Source organism: Silene latifolia, chromosome 1 (genome assembly GCF_048544455.1).
Source record: "Silene latifolia isolate original U9 population chromosome 1, ASM4854445v1, whole genome shotgun sequence".
NCBI classification, from domain to species: domain Eukaryota; kingdom Viridiplantae; phylum Streptophyta; class Magnoliopsida; order Caryophyllales; family Caryophyllaceae; genus Silene; species Silene latifolia.
The window spans coordinates 112298235-112304472 of record NC_133526.1 but is presented as its reverse complement, the minus strand read 5'-3'; the positions used below and the strand labels follow the sequence as shown (position 1 = coordinate 112304472).

Genomic DNA, 6238 nt, shown 5'->3' with positions numbered 1-6238 from the left:
GTTGATGGTATCAATATGAGTACTAAGTTGAGCACCCAATTGAGTAATAGAGTCCACTTCATGCATTCCTCCTCTAGTAGCCTTGAGAGGTCTACTATATTGTGAATTATGGACCGCCATTTCCTCAATCTTGTTCCAAGTTTGATTATCGTCAACTTCGGTGAACATACCATTTGATCCCATGTTGAGAATGTTTCTTGAGTCTTCATAAAGACCATTCCAAAATTGTTGTACCAAGAACCACTCGCTAAGTCCATGATGAGGACATGAGCGACAAATTCCTTTGAATCGCTCCCAAGCTTCATACAAAGATTCTTCGTCCCTTTGCTTAAAACCCGTAATTTGAGCTCTTAGCATGCTAGTCTTCTCTGGAGGGTAGAATTTTTTGTAGAAAGTTAGAGCCAACTTCTTCCAAGAGTCAATTCCAAAAGTAGCCTTATCAAGGCTCTTCAACCATTGTTTCGCGGTACCAATTAGAGAAAAAGGAAATAAGACCCATCGAATTTGGTCTTGAGTCACTCCGGTTTGTGAAATCGCATCACAATAGTCACAAAAAGTCTCCATGTGGGAATGAGGGTCTTTACTAGGCATCCCCCCAAATTGGCTTCTTTCGACTAATTGGATAAATGCGGATTTTGCAATGAAATTTCCGGTTAAGTGTTGTGGTGTGGGAGTACCATTGGGTAGGTTCTCCTCGGTTGGTACGGAATGTGATGAAAACTTAGGCATTGTGGGTTGATTGTGTGGTTGATTTTGTGTTGGGTTCTCCTCACCTTCTCTTGCAAAAGGGTTGATGAACTCAATAGTATTTGGTTGAATATCTACAACCTCACAAATACCTCTCAAATTATTTCTAGCAAGTCTTCTATTGGTTGTCAAAGTCCTTTCAATTTCGTGATCAATGGGTAACAAGTTACCTTGTGATCTTCTAGACATGCAAAATATCAAACAACTCGAAAATAATTAGAACAAACCTTGAGGAGTTTTACTTCCCCAAGGAAAAGAAAGACACAAGTAATAACAATCAAACAAAATCAAATCAAGTTAACACCGTCCCCGGCAACGGCGCCATTTTTGGTCGGTCCGCTTTGAGCTTAGATTTCGGTTACTTGTCGTTAGGAGCACCTAGACCAAAACAATATTTATAACTTCACAAACAACTCTACTACTAGTAAAGAGGCAAGTAAAGGTCGGATCCCAAGGGACGTGTATTGATGTAGGATTTTCGATTGCAAGTAGTGGTGTCTAGGGGTGTCACAATTTGGGTTGAGATAAGAAGATCACTAAACTAAATAACAATAAAAGTAAACAAGCAAGATGACTAAAATGAGATGTAAACAAATGATTAAAAGCACTAGGGTGTCATGGGTTCATAGGGGATTCATGGGAATTTATCATACAAACATATTCTCAAATTATAAGCAAGCAATTATTGTTGTGATAGGATCGAGTTGGTTTATATCTTACAATCCTAGGAAGGTTTGGGTTCCGGAGCCGAATCGATTAGATTGTACATCACCTACAAGTCGACTTAATCCTCCCTACTCAACTATATTCATGGTCTAATGAGACTCGAGTTGGTTTATGTCTTACAAGTCTCATTGAAAAGGTAAGTGCTGGGTAAAAAATGCAAGGATTCATAGGCTCGCATTTCATCAAACATAACATGTGCATAAGTTGAGATCACAACAAGCAAGCAAATAAATAATGAAAACATATTAAATTAAGCATGAATCATCCCCCATGTTGGTTTTCCCTAATTCCCCATTAACCCTAGTTAAGGAAACTACTCACTCATTATCATGTTTAACATGTTAACAAGGTTGTCAATCATATTAACAAAGCAAAACATGATGAATAAATGAAGATGATTAACAATAATTAAAAAGAGATTAAGAGAATTATACCTAATGATGATTCCAAAATAATAATGCAAAGAATAATAGAAGTACTTGATGATTGATGGAAGGTTGTCAATCTCCCAATAAACCCAAATAATCTTCAATTACCCAAAATAAAAGATGAACAATAGAGAAATTAAGGAAATGAGATTTGTATTAAGACTTGATTAGAAGTTGATTACAAGATTAAAGAGAGATTAGAATAATATAAACTACTCTAAAGATTGATAAGAAGAACATGATAATCTAATTAGACTAATGGGGTATTTATAGTGGGGATTAGGTGCACAAATTAGGGTTACTAAGGGCTTAAATGACGATTAAGTCCATGAGGAATCGCTCCTCTCAAGAAAAGATGCGGGTCTCCTTTTAGCTAGTCTTTCAAAAATATGCGCATCTCGAATGAAGAAAGAAGGGGGCGTGTTTCTCTGGAGGACAATCCGAGCGTCCAAAGGGTCGGGACGAGCGGATTGTGTAGCTTCTGGACGAGCGGCCTGGCAGCTTGGACGAGCGGCCTGGGGTGCTTCTGGACGAGCGTCCCGAGGGGTGAGACGCTCAGATCCCAGTCCAGCTTCTTTTCTTCTTTTCTTCTTCCAACAATCCTCCGGGATTTTGTCGGGGATGCAAGGATCTTCTTCATCATTGCCCATCTACTACATTATGTACAAAGGTCTTCTATTCTTGTCTTCTCTTTGATGCTTGGTCATTAGATTCGATCAATTTAGCTCTATTTTGCCATGAAAATGCAAGGTTTGCACTCCTCTCCTACCAAGGAAACAAAACCTCAAAGAATATGCAAAACAAAGGACTAAAGATAGTAAATGACCCAAATATGCACTAAAACGCATAGGAACGAGGCTAATTCGGGGACTAAATATGCTCAAATATTGATCACATCAGGTACACACCATCTCCCATCAAACCACAAACCACCATCACTACCCATGTGAAACCGCTTCTTCCCGCCTTCCACCATGGCCTCACCCATGGCCTCTCTCCACCGCGTCACTCTCGCATCTCCTTCTTGCTTCTTCCTGATCTCTTCATACAACTCTGGCTCAATGGTCAAATCTCCAATTGTATCTCCTTTCTTGATCATAGAAATGCCCATCCTTTCCACTTCTTCACGCAATTTCATCCTAGACATGGCAGTACACAAAGCATGGATAGATTTCCTACTAAGCGCATCCGCCACCATATTAGCCTTCCCTTCATGATAAATTATCTCCATGTCATAATCTCCAATTAACTCAATCCATCTCCTCTGTCTCATATTTAGCTCCTTCTGAGTATAAATGTACTTTAAGCTCTTATGATCAGAAAATACCTTAAAAGTAGCTTCATAAAGATAATGACGCCACAATTTCAAGGCAAAAACCACCGCTCCTAATTCCAAATCATGAGTTGGATAATTCGCTTCATACTGTTTCAGTTGTCTCAAGGCATAAGCTATTACTTTTCCATTCTGCATAAGCACACATCCTAAACCATTCTTCGAAGCATTTGTATAAACTTCAAAATTCTCACTCCCTTCAGGTAAGCCTAAAATAGGAGATGTAGTCAGGCGCTCCTTCAGGGTTAGGAATGCCGTCTCACAACTTTCATCCCACCGAAACTTATTCTCCTTCCTCATCAAGGTAGTCAAAGGCTTAGCTATTTTTGAGAAGTCTTTTTAAAACCTCCTATAATAGCCAGCCAACCCCATAAAACTTCTAATATCCCGCACATTCTTTGGTCTCTCCCACTTGGACACTGCCTCAATCTTGCTTGGATCCACTGACACTCCCTCCTTAGACACCACATGCCCCAGGAAGGTAACTTTCTCTAACCAGAACTCACACTTGCTCAACTTAGCATAAAGATTATTTTTCCTCAGGGTTTGCAACATAATCCTCAAATGCTTCTCATGCTCTTCTTTATTCTTAGAATACACTAGGATATCATCGATAAAGACAACCACGAACTGATCCAAATAGGGACTAAACACACGGTTCATCAAGTCCGTGAAGACTGCCGGTGCATTAGTTAATCCAAATGGTATAACAACAAATTCGTAGTGTCCGTACCTTGTCCTGAATGCAGTCTTTGGAATATCTTCATTCTTAATTCTCACCTGATGATACCCCGACATCAAATCAATCTTAGAAAATATTCCAGCCCCACTCAGCTGGTCAAATAGATCATCAATCCGCGGCAAAGGGTAACAATTCTTGATTGTCACATTATTCAGCTCTCTATAGTCAATACACAACCTCAAGCTCCCGTCTTTCTTCTTAACAAATAACACAGGTGCTCCCCAAGGTGACACACTCGGCCTCACATAGCCCTTATCCACCAACTCCTCCAACTGTTTTTTTTTAAGCTCCTCCAACTCTTTAGGTCCCATCCTATAAGGTGCTTTAGAAATTGGTCCCGCCCCAGGTTTTAAGTCAATGCCAAAATCAATATCCCTCTGAGGTGGTAACCCTGGAAACACTTCCTGAAAGTCTTGCACAACAGGTATAGATGCCGCCCCAGGCACCTCCTCTCGCGTGTCCCTCACATGACACAAGATCAACTCACCTCTCTTCCTCAAACAAGATTTTAAGGTAACTGTTGAGATAAGTTTTATTTTTGGTTTCACTACAAATCCTTTGTAACACACTTTTATTCCCTTATGTCCACTCAAGGTTACTTTCTTTTGATGACAATCGATAAAGGCTTTATATTTACTCAACCAATCCATCCTTAAAATGACCTCAAAACCACCCAAAGGAAAATCAATTAAATTGGTCAAAAAGATAGCTGCCCCAATTTTAACTAACACATCTCTATACACACGACTACAAGGTATGGACTCCCCCGAAGGTATATCAACTAGGTCTTTTATCTCATCATATTCTTTCAAATTTAAAGTCCCAGCATGCTCACTTGAAATAAAAGAGTGGGTAGCTCCCGAATCGAATAAAACAAAGGTAGGTTCAGAATTAACAAGAAATGTACCCGTGACAACATGAGCATCCTCCTCAGCAGCTTCCTTTCCCATCATAAATAATTTCCCACTGCTCTTAGCTCCACTCTGGCTAGCTGATGCTGACCCATTCTGCTGATTTCCAATGTTCATTATCTTCTGGAAATTATTGCTTTGATTGTTGTTGAAGCGATTTTGGTTGGAATAATTGTTGTTGTTGCTCCTCTGATAACTGCCACCTCCAGATCTTTGATTATAATTCCCATATTTCTGCATAGGGGTACGATAGCCTCCACTCTGGTTCACCTTAACAAATCCCCTACCTTGACCTCCCACATGAACTCTGCAATCAGCAATCTTATGACCCACTTTCCCACATCTAAAACAAGTGATCACACCACCTCCCGAAACTCCTCCTCTGCCGAAACCTCCACGGTTTCCATTCCCATTATGCCCATTGTGGGAGAAAAAAGATCGGTATGGATTCACATTTTGTTTCTTATTCCCAGCACTCACACTTGCAGCCTCAGTCTTTTTCTTCTCACCCCTTTCTTTCTTTTCTTCCTTAAGCATATCTGCAATCCTCTCATTATGGCCAGCTCTTTGATACACATCATCCATGTTACTTGGTTGCCCAGCTGCCAGCCTCTTCTTGATAGTTGTGGTCAACCCCTTCTCGAATCTAAGTGCCAACATCTCATCACTGAAGTTTAAGTCTGCCACATACTCATATAGCTCCATGAACTTATTGTATTAGGTCTCCACTGTCATCTCATCTGTCATTTTGAAAGAATCGAATTCTGCTCTCATTCTGCTCTTGATGTGCTCTGGAACGAATACAGCTATCATAACCTTCTTAAATCCAAACCACGTCACATAGTCACTCCCATTATTTGCAGCAGCCTCTCTCACAGCCCCCTTGCTTCTAGTCCACCACATACCATCTTTCCCTCTTAGATAAAAAGTAGCCTGATCAACTTGCATTTTCGCAGGACACTTCAATAGCTAAAAAAGATTATCAAACTCTCTGTGTCAATCTACCAATAAAGAAGGTGATCCCAAACCATCATACTTCATCGGGTTGTGCCTCGCAATAGACGCACTCACTTTAGCTGAATCTTGCACTGACCCCTTGGCTTTCAACGCAGCTGTCAAGGCCTCATTCATAGCAAACAGACGATCAATCTCCTCTTGAGACATAGAAGTGGGTGTAGGTGTAGATGTAGCTTTCTTTGGAGGCATGGTTCTGATATTAAAGGAAAGAAAATACACACATAAGCTTTTGCTTAGGAATTTAGGCGTAAGGTTTTTAATTAATACACCTGCAAACAAAACAACATGTGGTTGACTGGACGGGCCTAAAGCCAGCCAACCACGTGACCCACGA

At 40.4% G+C, this 6238-nt stretch overlaps 1 non-coding gene across 1 annotated transcript; it reads left to right on the top strand.

Annotated features, from left to right (window-relative positions):
* The first annotated feature begins 250 nt into the window (after positions 1–250).
* Positions 251–357, top strand: LOC141618430 (small nucleolar RNA R71). The gene has a single exon (XR_012531387.1). It is a non-coding gene; the product is annotated as a small nucleolar RNA R71 (small nucleolar RNA).
* The last annotated feature ends 5881 nt before the right edge of the window (positions 358–6238 follow it).